The following is a 14,976-nucleotide window of genomic DNA, read 5'->3' on the forward strand; positions in this document are numbered from 1 at the left end:
TGCATGCTCACCACGGAGCATCATGGGAAATGCAGTTTAATTATGTAAGTTATTATGTGGACTCGTAAATGTCAGGAAAGTGATAAAAACACAAACATTTTCCCCATAACAGTGTCATCTACAGATCCCCCATTACAGTGTCATCTACAGATCCCCCATAACAATGTCATCTACAGATCCCCCATAACAGTGTCATCTACAGATCCCCCATTACAGTGTCATCTACAGATCTCCCATAACAGTGTCATCTACAGATCCCCCATAACAATGTCATCTACAGATCCCCCATAACAGTGTCATCTACAGATCCCCCATTACAGTGTCATCTACAGATCTCCCATAACAGTGTCATCTACAGATCTCCCATAAGAGTGTCCTCTACATATCCCCCATAACAGTGTCATCCCCTATAACAGCGTCACTCCTGACACGCGATGCGATCGTCCTATCTATTGCAGAGATCCGAGAAAGCCGCCCGCATCAATACATTATACAAGATGATCACAGTGGGTGTCAGGAATGACACCTGGGGCGATCTGTCTATTAGCAAAGGTACTACTACTCCCATCATGGAACAGTCTGTTCCATGCTGGGAGTAGTAGTAGTACTGCCTAAAAAATTTTAAAAAAATATATGACATATATGACATACTTTAACATGGTGGTAAATTTTTGTGGTAAATTGCATCCTTTCCTTGTGAAAAATCCTAAAATTTGATGAAAAATTTGAACATTTTGCATTTTTCTAACTTTGAAGGTCTCTGCTTGTAAGGAAAATGTATATTACAAATAAAAAAAAAATTTTATTCACATATACAATATGTCTACTTTATGTTTGCATCATAAAATTGATGAGTTTTTACTTTTGGAAGACACCAGAGGGCTTCAAAGTTCAGCAGCAATTTTCCAATTTTTCACAAAATTTTCAAACTCACTATTTTTCAGGGACCAGTTCAGGTTTGAAGTGGATTTGAAGGTTCTTCATCTTAGAAATACCCCACAAATTACCCCATTATAAAAACTGCACCCCCCAAAGTATTCAAAATGACATTCAGTCAGTGTTTTAACCCTTTAGGTGTTTCACAGGAATAGAAGCAAAGTGAAGGAGAAAATTCACAATCTTCATTTTTTACACTCGCATGTTCTTGTAGAGGAGAAAATTTATACTTATATTTGTTGCCCAATTTCTCTCGAGTAAGGACATACCTCATATGTCTATGTAAAGTGTTCGGCGGGAGCAGTAGATGGCTCAGAAGCGAAGGAGCGACGAGGGGATTTTGGAGAGTACGTTTTTCTGAAATGGTTTTTGGGGGGCATGTTGCATTTAAGAAGCCCCTATGGTGCCAGAACAGCAAAAAACTCTCACATGGCATACCATTTTGGAAACGAGACCCCTTGAGGAACGTAACAAGGAATTAAGTGAGCCTTAATACCCCACAGGTGTTTCACGACTTTTGCATATGTAAAAAAAAAATAATAATTTTTTACAAAAATGTGTGTTTCCCCCCCAAATTTCACATTTTTGCAAGGGTTAATAGCAGGTAATAGCCCCCATAATGTGTAACCCCTTCTCTTCTGAGTATGGAGGTACCCCATAAGTTGACCTGAAGTACACTACGGGCGAACTACAATGCTCAGAAGAGAAGGAGTCATATTTGGCTTTTTGAGAGCAAATTTTGCTCGGGGGGCATGTCGCATTTAGGAAGCCCCTATGGTGCCAGAACAGCAAAAAAACACATGGCATACCATTTTGGAAAATAGACCCCTTGAGGAACGTAACAAGGGGTACAGTGAGCATTTGCCCCCACTGGTGTCTGACAGAACTTTGGAACAGTGGGCTGTACAAAGTTTTCATTTTCACGGACCACTGTTCCAAAGTTCCGTCAGACACCTGTGGGGGGTAAATTCTCACTGCACCCCTCATTACATTCCGTGAGGGGTGTAGTTTCCGAAATGGGGTCACATGTGGGGTTTTTGTTTTTTTTGCATTTGTCAAAACCGCTGTAACAATCAGCCACCCCTGTGCAAATCGCCTCAAATGTACATGGTGCACTCTCCCTTCTGGGCCTTGTTGTGCGCCCGCAGAGCACTTTGCGCCCACATATGGGGTATCTCCGTAGTCAGAAGAAATTGCGTTACAAATTTTGTGCGGCTTTTTTCCCTTTTACCTCTTGTGAAAATGTAAAGTATAGGGCAACATCAGCATGTTAGTGTAAAAAATTTAATTTTTTTACACTAACATTCTGGTGTAGACCCCAACATTTCCTTTTCATGAAGGGTTAAAGGAGAAAAAGCCCCCCCAAACCTTGTAACGCAATTTCTCCCGAGTACGACGATACCCCATATGTGGCCCTAAACTGTTGCCTTGAAATACGACAGGGCTCCGAAGTGAGAGAGCGCCATGTGCATTTGAGGCCTAAATTAGGGATTTGCATAAGGGTCGACATAGGGGTATTCTACGCCAGTGATTCCCAAACAGGGTGCCTCCAGCTGTTGCAAAACTCCCAGCATGCGTGGACAGTCAATGGCTGTCCGGCAATACTGGGAGTTGCTGTTTTTCAACAGCTGGAGGCTCTGCTTTGGAAACAGTGGTGTACCGGACGTTCTTATTGGGGGAGGGGAGGGGGGCTGTGTAGGTGTATAAGTATATGTAGTGTTTCTAACTTTTTATTTTATTTTGTGTTAGTGTAGTGTAGTGTTTTTAGGGTACAGTCACACGGGCGGGTGATTACAGCGAGTTTCCCAGCACAAAATTTGCTGCATCTCAAACTTCCAGCGAGAAACCCACTGTAAAACCCTCGCCCATGTGAATGTACCCTGTACATTCACAGGGGGGTGCACCAGCTGTTGCAAAACCACAACTCCCAGCATGCATGGTCTGTTAGTGCATGCTGGGAGTTATAGTTTTGCAACAGCTGGAGGCACAAAGGTTAGGAAACACTGAGTTAGAAACAGACAATGTTTCCCAACCAGTGTGTCTCCAGTTGTTGCAAAACTACAACTCCCAGCATGCCCAGACAGCTGAAGGGCATGCTGGGATTTGTAGATCGGCAACATCTGAAGGGCCAGATGTTGCTGAACTAAAACTCCCAGCATGCCTGGACAGCCAGTGCATGCTGGGAGTTGTAGTTTTGCAACAGCTGGAAGAGCACAGATTGGAGACCATTATACAATGGTCTCCAAATTGGGGCCCTCCAGATGTTGCAAAACTACAACTCCCAGCATGCCCAGACAGCCAAAGGCTGTCTAGGCATGCTGGGAGTTGTAGTTTTCAGACTCCTAGAGGCAGCTGTAAAGATCTTCACTGCTGCCTCTGAGGACCATGTATTTACCTGCCGGTCCCATCGCTGGTCGTCCACGTGGCCGATCCCGCGCTGCTCTTCGGTCCCGCCGCTGCTCCAGGTAAGGCCACCGGTCCCCGCGTGTTCCCCCCCTATGCCGCAGGTCCCCGCGAGCCCCCGCAGCCATCTTCCCCCGTTCTGCCCCACTTCCAGGGGCAAGCAGTGCGGGGGATCTGAACTTTCACCCCAGGTCACTGTGATTGGTCCACAGGGACCAATCACAGTGATCGCTGACCAGGACCATCAATGGATGGTCCTGGGGGGTGAATCAGAAGTTGTCTCCTGCTGGAAACAGCAGGACTTCTGCTGGTTAACCCGTGCGATGCTGTGCATCGCCGGGTTAACTGAATGTCATTTATAAACGTCGGGATGCGCGAACGCACTGCACAACCCGGCATTTATATATGACATTCTGCGGGAAGGGGTTAAACACATTATTAAAATACATTATTAATAAAAATTTGCCGCAAATTTATTCGGATCAAATAAAAAAAATAGAAAAATTGGGCAAATAACCAAATCAAATTTTTTTTAAATTCGCTCATCTCAAGTATTATAGTATATTATCCACCATTGACTTACACATAAGAAATATGGTTTCATATATTTGACTGTTGGCAAACAATTTGCTTATCTCTATAGAATAGAATATAAAGGTCACATAGACAAATTAGAGTAGTGTTTAGGCAAGGATTTCATAACTTTTCTTGACCTACTTGCAGAAGGAATCCCAGGGAGCAATTGTCAGAATAGTCACAAGTTGCCAGAGAAAAAGATTAAGATCCAGTACCAAAAATAAAACTAGCCCTGCATATGCCAAAAGGACTGTTTAGGCATACTCTGGGTGCATAAGGCATATGGACACATCAAAGGTAAAGGATTACCTCTGACTTATACCTATAACATATTCAAAACAAGATTAAACAAGAGTTAAATCATTTTTTCTAGTATTGTAAAATGATTCTATGCTAACATTATGGTTGAGAAAGGCAATGACTGAGAGACATCAATCACAGCACAATGACAGCTATATCAAATCTTAATTTGTAAAATCTGTAAAATGTGACAGGATGACTAAATAAAAAAAACAATTGTGTTGAAGCTAAGCAGAAGAGGCAGGTGACATAATGACAGAGCGCTTTTCTAGTGTCATTGCAATTTTTTTCTAGTGATCAACAAGGATCAGATATCATGATGATTGGATATTAATGGCACATCCTAGATATATGCTACAAATATCTATCTTAAAGCAAGATATTGGTGTCGCCAGAGTCAGGTAAGAGGACCCTCTTTTCCATTTTTTAGCTCACCAGTCCCCCATGGTCACATCACAGGGGCCAAATGAACCCCCTGAGCTAACAGGAAGGTAGCATTTAGTACTTAAGACGCTGTGATCGGCATTGATCTTAGAGTCTAAAGGTTTAATAATGGGGAGTGGCGAGATGAGCATCACTGGCACTTATCACTATGAAGCAAGTACAGCTCCTGCGCTCGTTTTGTAATCACTTAAAGAGCATTAAAATTTATTCAAGGGGTGTGGCCATTGGGAAAAGGGGCATGGACACATTAAAGGGGTCATGCCTCCGACATTGTCTAAGAATCACAATATATTTATTAAAGTTTCCACAGAAGATGTGGTGGATTTGAGCTGAGGTTACACCGATATTAATCATACTTTTTTCCAACAGTCTTTTGGGCTGCTTTTAAAATATGTTACTGTAGAGTTCATTTTCGTTCCACTTTTGTTTTGTTTTTCGCACCAAAATTGCAGAGTTTGGTGCCAATTTTTTTTCCTCCACCATATAGAATTTTTTTTGTGCCAAAATTGTTTAGTTTGGCACCAAATTGTAAATCATGAAAAATTCTGGAAGAAGCATATCATGTACAGGGTGAGCCATTTAAATTGATACACCTTAATGGGAATGGTTGGTGATATTAACTTCCAGTTTGTGGCACATTAGTATATGTGAGGGGGGAAACTTTTCAAGATGGGTGGTGACCATGGTGGCCATTTTGAAGTCAGCCATTTTGAATCCAACTTTAGTTTTTTCAATAGGAAGAGGGTCATGTGACACATTAAACTTATTGGGAATTTCACAAGAAAAACTATGATGTGCTTGGTTTTAACATAACTTTATTCTTTCATGAGTTATTTAGAAGTTTCTGACCACATATAAAATGTGTTCAATGTGCTGCCCATTGTGTTGGATTGTCAATGCAACCCTCTTCTCCCACTCTTCACACATTGATAGCAACACCGCAGGAGAAATGCTAGCACAGGCTTCCAGTATCCATAGTTTCAGGTGCTGCACATCTGGTATCTTAACAGCATAGACAATTGCCTTCAGATGACCCCAAAGATGAAACTCTATGGGGGTCAGATCAGAAGACCTTGGGGGCCATTCAACTAGCCCACAAAGACCAATCCGCTTTCCAGGAAACTGTTCATCTAGGAATGCTCGGACCTGTCACCCATAATGTGGTGGTGCACCATCTTGTTGGAAAAACTCAGGGAACATGCCAGCTTCAGTGCATAAAGAGGGAAACACATCATCATGTAGCAATTTCGCATATCCAGTGGCCTTGAGGTTTCCATTGATGAAGAAAGGCCCCACTATCTTTGTACGCCATATACCACACCATACCATCAATTTTTGTGTTCCAACTGTCTTGGAGGAATCTATCCAATGTGGGTTAGTATCAGACCAATAGCGGTGGTTTTGCTTGTTAACTTCACCATTCACATAAAAGTTTGCCTCAACACTGAATAAAATCTTCTGCGTAAACTGAAGGTCCTGTTCCAATCTTTGTTTTGCCCATTCTGCAGCACCTGGAACTACGGATACTGGAAGCCTGTGCTAGCATTTCTCCTGTGGTGTTGCTATCAATGTGTGAAGAGTGGGAGAAGAGGGTTGCATTGACAATCCAACACAATGGGCAGCACATTGAACACATTTTATAAGTGGTCTGAAACTTGTAAATAACTCATGAAAGAATAAAGTTACGTTATAACCAAGCACATCATTGTTTTTCTTGTGAAATTCCCAATAAGTTCGATGTTTCACATGGCCCTCTTCCTATTCAAAAAACAAAAGTTGGATTCAAAATGGCCGACTTCAAAATGGCCACCATGGTCACCACCCATTTTGAAAAGTTTCCTCCCTCACATATACTAATGTGTCACAAACAGGAAGTTAATATCAGCAACCATTCCCATTTTATTAAGATGTATCCATATAAATGGACCAACCTGTACATTACATGATTACCAGTGCCCATACAAGCGATATTTTTATGAATAAAACATGTCCAGGGGATAAATGTGAGTGCATGTTTAACCGAAATTATAATTATTTATTTTTCATCAAATTTACATAACAATGCCCACTTTTGCAAAACTGGTGGGACTAGTGTAAACCTTGGATCATTCTCATGTAAAATACTTTAACACCTTAAAGGGGTACTCAGGTGGAAAACTTTATTTTTTATTTTTTAAATCAACTGATGCCAGAAAGTTAAACAGATTTGTAAATTACTTCTATTAAAAAATCTTAATCCTTCCAGTACTGATCAGCTGCTTTATACTACAGAGGAAATTTTTTTCTTTTGGGATTTCTTTACTGTCACGACCACAGTGCTCTCTGATGACACTTCTGTCCATGTCAGGAACTGTCCAGAGCAGGAGAAAATCCCCATAGCAAATATATGCTGCTCTGGACAGCAAGGTTAAATTCTTCACATAAATGGAGAAAGTATACTTTGCCTAAGCAGAAACACAGCCAGGCATGGTCGCACATCTATTATATTAACTAGCAAGCAGTTACGTTTCTATAGTTTATGTATCAACATCTTGAGTATTTATATAAATTTTCAATGGGTCTAAGATTTAATTTATACATTGCGTATGTCTGCCATAGGATGCCATTACTTTTGTGTATAGTGGGTAAAAGTATACCAAAAGGATAAGCTCTTTTGGCACATATTTATTTATTAAAGTCTATGGGCATGCCCACTGGCACACATTTAGGTATTGAGGTCTATGAACCAATCAGCAAATAACTTGGAAGATGTCCACCATGTATACATGAAGTATATAACACAAATGTGGTAAAATTAAGCCTTACTAAGGTTCCAGAAATTACCTCCAATGGAAAAAAGGTTAGGAATCCATAATATATAGATCTATCTTTCTGAAAGAGTATAATTCAGTTGGCACATGGCCGGGTTAAATCATCTTGTGATTATTGTTTAATATATAAGTAGGACTAATACATAAAAAAAACATGGCACCCACTCCTAAGGAGTCCATCTCACCAAAGATGTGCATGTGTAAATGGATGAATTAGGTTAATGTGTCAGTGAACTTATGAACAACCATAAACCAATATCCCCTATTACTGTATATCAGACTTTTAAATTTGTGGTATAAATGAAACAAATTTAATATTGGCTTTCAAGGTTTTAATATCCATTCCCCTAATCACAGATTGCTTTATGTAATACTGTTAAATCACTTTATTTTGGTTTAGAGCCCAACTCAATTATTAGTGCATAGTAGTCATATAATGAGCATAGCTTTATGTATATGATGTATTAAATCCAGCCTTGACAGCACAAACAACCAATATGATGAATATTTAAAGCTCTAGTTCTGCCTGACAAAGTAAGTGAATTTCCAATAGCTTAAGAGCCTGCACATCCTGAATTCTACTAAAGAAGACAGAAGAAAAACATGACGTATTCTTCTCTATAGGTTCCAAGTGAAAGAGATAATAGAAAATATATATCTGAAGATACAATTGTAAGGCTAGTTGGGTTTTATTCAAAATGGTTTTCAGTTTGCTTTTATCCATAAAAAGATTGCCTATGGCTGATTCTGAAAAAGCATCAAAATTTTATTTGTACAATGTACGGTGAGAACACCAAATAGCACCTTGGTAGACCTGTTCCGATATGTTGTTGACATGGGTTATAGTGTGCTTCGGTGTCGATATTTTAGCTTTTTCAAATATCCATCATGATTAATAAAACATCCAGGTCAACTAAGGAATATACTGTAGATGCATAAATCATTTAGGGTACATTCACACGTATGCAGATTTGATGCGCAGGATTTGTTGCTGAAGATTTCTAAGTAAACTAAATGACTGAGCACAGGTTCTTATCTGCAGTTACAAATCCTGCGCATCAAATCTGCGTAGGATCCTGTACGTGTGAACGTCCCCTTAAGTAAAGGGATTTTCTCATCATACAGCCCCTTTACTATGTGAATTACATCTGCTACAAATGAAATGTCCTATAGAATTACACTACATGTGGTCATACAAAGAGTGGTTGCACCTTTATTACAGCCTTTTTTGAGTTCTATTTCACTTAAATTGAGCAGTGTATCTTTCTTATTGGTATAAACAGTTGTCGATATGGTTTTAGGGAGGAAAAATGAATGGCAACACAAAACAGATTTTTGCCATGAAAAACAATGACAATTCATCATCAATATACTATCACATATTAGGAACTAAGACAGCTAACTAGGAGAATGCACATTATAGAGCAATAATAGCATCCATTATGGCTAATATGTTATCCTGGAGCTCCATCCATGTCAGGGGATGTTTATTCTCATCCGTGCTCGCTCTAAATTTATCACCCTATATCTTGAAAAGTGCATTACTGTCACTAGGCTTTGTTATCAGTAGCTACAGCAAATGGACAGTTAATCTACTGCTTGTCTATGCTTGTCCATTAAGTTTCACATTTAGAGGACATGTAACATACAGAATGTCTGAGTAGCCCTTATCCTGATGACTTCTGGTGTGAAGTGGTACCACCTGTGTGGGAACAGTAAAACTGCGACTGCTAAACAGAGCTCGTAATGCATTTTTAAATTGTACCTTTGCTATGCAGACGTGCTGCATCATTATGTTGAAAAATGTCTTTAATTCAGTATGCTATTTAGCTCTTTGAAATGAGGGTGTTGCTTTGCTCTTCCAGACCACCTCTACCCCTCCTATAGTTGTCTGACTAACTAGCCCGAGCATCCCTTAGCAGTTATGTGAAGCCACAGCCATGCAAGATTTTGTGCATGTCTGCAAGTGTTGTCTCTGTGGGACCACCACATTACTGCATTGGCCTTGGCTTCACATCACAGCTCATGGATAGTTCAGGCTTCTTGAAAAGGTTCACTACAGGAGGGGATGGGAGTGGTCTAGGCATGCACATCGCTGCTCCATCCATAAAAGTAATGCCCCCAGTGCGAACAGCTCTATTTACTAGTGCCAATAGTTTTATATGGCCAAATGCTGTCAGTTTCTTTTTAAATAGTGCCAGTGCTGCCAATCAGTCACACATTATTATTAAGGGAGGGTAGGGATTGGGAGAGAGAAAAACAAAACTATTGTCACCCCTCCAGTTGCCCCCTTTTCCAAAAGTCTCCAGCAAAAGTGCCCCACAGATGTTATTGTATGTGCATCACCAGTGGTAAAGATAAGCTTCATTTCGTTTTTTTTTCCGTTTCTAATGTTTCAGCTCCAGCTAATGTGATTAATTTTGTATTACAAAACAGGTTTTACAGGTAAATACAGTAAGCTGGCACTCACTGTAAAACCAAGGAAAATGGCCTTGTTGTTTGGTCAATCAGCAACAATGGAATCTTCTACGCTATTTGTTATGTAATAACTTTTTACTGGCATGGGGAGGTAAGTCACAGCCAGAACAAAATAAAAAAAAACCATTATATAGCTCATGGAAAGAAATAAAGATTTTGCATCATTCGAATGTTTACCCAGTAAAATACTACTTGGAAATATGGTATTCATCTACTCCATTTAAGACATAATGTTTTTATTACAGGAATAGAAAAAAAAATTGATTTCCTCAAAAAAAAAAAAAGAAAGAGCCCCAATCCTGTCCTCAGGTTGTGTGTGGTATTGCAGCCCATTTCGATTAAAGGATGGCGTCAAGTTGTAATACCACAGGCAACCTGAGGACTGAAACCAGCTATATTTTTCTAATCCTAGATAATCCCTTTAATATTGCAAACAATTGCTTACAAATCTTCTCGGGTGGGGCAATATATCTGCAGCTGAATATTTTTGCTTTAATTGTGCTTCTTTTATAAAAAATATAGTATACAGGCTACATATATGACATTTGTTTTAAAGATTGCCTATGGTCCAAACAAAAATGTTTTACAGATTATAGTAAAATATAAAGCATTACTGCAATTAAAAAAAAAAACTTTTGACATGCCCCCATCAATATATAGCTGGGAGAAGCTCACTGCTGTGTGCTTCACTACCCAGCTTTCCACTGAAATCCTACAAATGACAGGAGACAGGCTCCAAAGACAATGGAGCTCATCTCCTGTAATGATTCAGCAGTGAGCTGAGGAGTGAGGTGGGCAGATGTGAGGGTCTTCCAGCTATATAAGCACTGACACCCCAACCGATCAAAACTTTTGACACCTCTGTGTGACATGTCAAACTTTTTTTTTTAATGGTGGTAGCACTTTAATTAAAACCTTGCCAAACATATTAGATTACTGTAAGCCAAACCCACCTGCACACTTTTTTTTTAGCAGGATTGGAAGAGTTTCTAATGTGTAATGGGCTTCCCGATTCTTCGCCCAATGACAGTTGATCAGAGAAAAACGAACAAACATGTTGGCTTTAGACATGCCTGATGCTTTTGACCTCAATGAGATCAGCTCCCAGCAGAGGTGTCTGCCAGCGCCTTTCTGCCCTCTCTTTCAGAAGACAAGCACACTCGGCTGGGGATGAGCTGTCGACTGAATGCAAACTCTATGGCTAGCTTTATACATTAGTTTTACAAGTGGGTAGAGGATTAATGACAGGTCTATTGTAGTGGCTTAGATTAAAGACACAAGGTAACAAAGACCAGACTGAGAGGCAGAATTATCTCAGTGGGGCTCATAATGTCATTGCTTATCTTTTAGACTGCAAAGACTCAACTATAAATGCCCTTTTACGTGGGATGATCAGCAGTGAACATTCCTATGATCATAGCCAAATAAGCAAACACTTATTTTTGTCTGATCACATCTTTTATGCATGCATTAAAATCTTCCTGAGTAAACAGGGAACACGCTGCCAATAAACAATATACGTCTATGAGAGGAAGGGTTTGAATTAACAATTGCAAGAACGATTGTTCCGTCAAACCCCTCCTGATAAATGTCAAGTGAAAAGTAAAGTAAAAGACTTCCTATATCATTGATCAGCGCTCATTACAGGCAATTCATCTACTTGTATAGATGGACTTTAAATCTGTAAATAGGGAGTGGGGGAGCAATTCCATTGAGAACTACCTGCAGAAGGCAAACAAAGCATAATTAAAAAGTAAATCAGTACACAATGGCTGAACGGCAGAAGTAAATAAATTAAACTAAATTGATGCACTAGTAGCTAATACATTTTGTCTATAACGGTTCTTTAACCTGTTGGGGATGGAGGGCGTACAGGTACGCCCTCGGGTACGATACTTAGATATGGAGGGCGTACCTGTACGCCCTCCACATTTCCGATCACCGCCTGGCGATTGGGATGCCTGCTGAAATCCTGATAGCCCCACTTGTCAGCGATCGCTGTGATTGGCCGGTCATTTCTGACCGGCGAATAACGGATTTTCCGAACTGATTGTGTCTCTGGTGACCCGATCGCCCAGAAAATAAGCATGATCGGAGCTGTCAGAGACAGCCCCAATCACTCTGAAGGATAGGAGTGAGGTGGCAGGGGTGCCACCTCCTCCTATCCCCTGCCATTGGTCGGTCAGGATTGCCCGACCAATGGTAGTTGGGGGCGAGAGGGCGAGAGGGTGAAAGTTAATTTCCCCCGCTCTGCCCACCGATCGATGATGGGCAGAATGGGGGGAAGAAGTGGGACAAGGGGGGAACAATACAATTTTCGGGCAGCATGGATGGATGGCGGACGGCGGCATAGACAGCAGGCGGCACAGATGTTGGAGGAGGCTGCAATGAAGATCTATGGTAAGTGAACTTCACTGTGGCCTTCTCAAAGTTGCAAAACTACAACTTGCTGTCTGGGCATGCTGGGAGTTGTAGTTTTCAACATCTGGAGGGCCACAGTTTGAAGATCACTGTGTAGTAGTCTCCAAACTGTGGTCCTCCAGATGTTACAAAACTACAACTCTCAGCATGCCCAGAAAGTCCAGACATGCTGGGAGTTGTAGTTCTGTAACATCTGGCCCTTCAGATGTTGCAGAACTACAACTCCCAGCATGCCTGGACAGTCTAGGCATGCTGGGAGTTGTAGTTTTTCAACATCTGAAGGGGCACAGTTTGGAGACCACTATACTGTGGTCTCCAAACTCTAGCCCTGCCAAACTACAACTCCCAGCATGTCTGGACAGTCTGGGCATGCTTGAAGTTATAGTTTGGCAACATCTGGAGGGCTACAGTTTGGAGACCACTACACAGTGGTCTCCAAACTATTCTTCTCTAGTTATTGCATAACTACAACTCCCAGCATGCCTTTTGGCTGTCAGTGCATGCTGGGAGTTGTAGTTTTGCAATAGCTGTAGGCACACTAGTTGGGAAACACTGAGCTAGAGTCTGTTTCCTAACTCAATGTTTCCCAACCCGTGTGCCTCCATCTACTGCAAAACTACAACTCCCAGTATGCACTGGCAGATCGTGCATGCTGGGAGTTGTAGTTTTGCAATAGCTGGAGGCACACAGGTTGGGAAACACTGAGTTAGTCTGTTACTTAACTTGTTGTTTCCTCACCAGTGTGCCTACAGCTGTGGCAAAACTACAACTCCCAGCATGCATGATCTGCCAGTGCAAACTGGGAGTTGTAGTTTTGCAACAGCTGGGGGCATCCTCCCCACCCAATGTGAATGTACAGGGTACAGTCAGATGGGCTCGTTTACAGTGGGTTTCCTAATGCAAGCTTGAGCTGCGGCAAATTTTCCTCCGCAGCTCAAGTACTGGCGGGAAATTAGTTCGCTGTGAACCCCCACCTGTGTGAATGTACCCTAAAAACACTACACTACACTAACACAAAATAAAGAGTAAAACACTACATGTACACCCCCTTCCAGCTCCCCCCACCCTAATAAATAACATTTTGTACAGCACTGTTTCCTAAGCGGAGCCTCCAGCTGTTGCAAAACAACTCCCACCATTGCTGGACAGCCATTGACTGTCCTGGCATGCTTGGAGTTTTGCAACAGTTGGAGGCACCCTGTTTGGGAAACACTGCCGTAGAATATTTTTGGTGGAGGAGGCAAGTCTAATTCTAGTATCCGGGTCCACCCCTATACAAATCATGAATTTAGGCCTCAAATGCACATGGCGCTCTCTCACTTCGGACCCCTGTCCCCTGTTTCATGGCAACAGTTTAGGGCCACATATGGGGTATTCCCGTACTCAGGAGGTATTGCATTACAAATTTTGGGGGTATTTTTCTACTTTTACCCCTTATGAAAAGGAGAAGTGAGGAGCTACACCAGTATTTTAGTGTTAAAAAATAAAAAAATTTACAGGAACATGCTGATTTTGCCCTATACTTTTTATTTTCACAAGAAAAGGAGAAAAAGACACCCAAAATTTGTAATGCAATTTCTCCTGAATAGGAAATACCCCATAAGTGGACGTAAAGTGCTCTGCGGGCGCACAACATGGCTCAGGAGTGAACGCGCACCATGTACATTTGAGGCCTAAATTGGTGATTTGCACAGGGGTGGCTAATAGTTACAACGGTTCTGACATGAACACAAAAACGAAAACACCCACATGTGAAACTACATGGAAACTACACCCCTCATGGAAGGTAACAAGGGATATAGTGAGCCTTAACACTCCACAGGTCTTTGACGAATTTTTGTTAAAGTTTGACGTTACCACAAATTTTTCATTTTCCCAAGGGTGTAATAGATGAAAAAGCCCCCCAAAATTAGTAACCCCATTTCTTCGGGGTAAGGTAATACCCCATATGTGGATGTAAAGAGCTCTGCGGGCGAACTACAATGCTCAGAAGAGAAGGAGCAAAATTAGTTTTTTTGTAGAGAGAATTTGGCTTTGCATTTACAAAGCCCTCATGGTGCCAGAACAGTGGACCCCCCCCCCCCCCCCCCCGACATGTGACCCAATATCAAAAACTACACCCCTCACAGAATGTAATAAGGGGTGCAGTGAGCATTTACACCCCACAGGTGTCTGATAGATTTTTTAAATTAAAAATGTTACTTTTCATTTGCACAGCCCACTGTCCCAGAGGTCTGTCAAATGCCAGAGGGGTGTAAATTTTGTGTGTAGTGTGCAGTGTAGTTCGCCACTACATCCACATATGGGGTATTTCCTTACTCAGAAGAAATGGTGTTACAAATTTTTGGGAGCTTTTTCTCCTATTACCCCTTGTGAAAATGAAAAATTTGGGGTAACAGCAGCCTTTTATTGAAAAAAATAAAATTTTTCATTTTAATGTCCCACTTTAACGAAAATTTGTCAATCACCTGTGGGGTGTTAAGGCTCACTGTACCTCTTGTTACGTTCCTTGAGGAGTGTTCAGGCACCATGAGGGCTTCCTAAATGTGACATGCCCCCCCCCCCCAAAACCATTTCAGCAAAATTCGCTCTCCAAAATTCCATTGTC

The sequence above is a fragment of the Hyla sarda genome, chromosome 2 (genome assembly GCF_029499605.1).
Source record: "Hyla sarda isolate aHylSar1 chromosome 2, aHylSar1.hap1, whole genome shotgun sequence".
NCBI lineage: Eukaryota > Metazoa > Chordata > Amphibia > Anura > Hylidae > Hyla > Hyla sarda.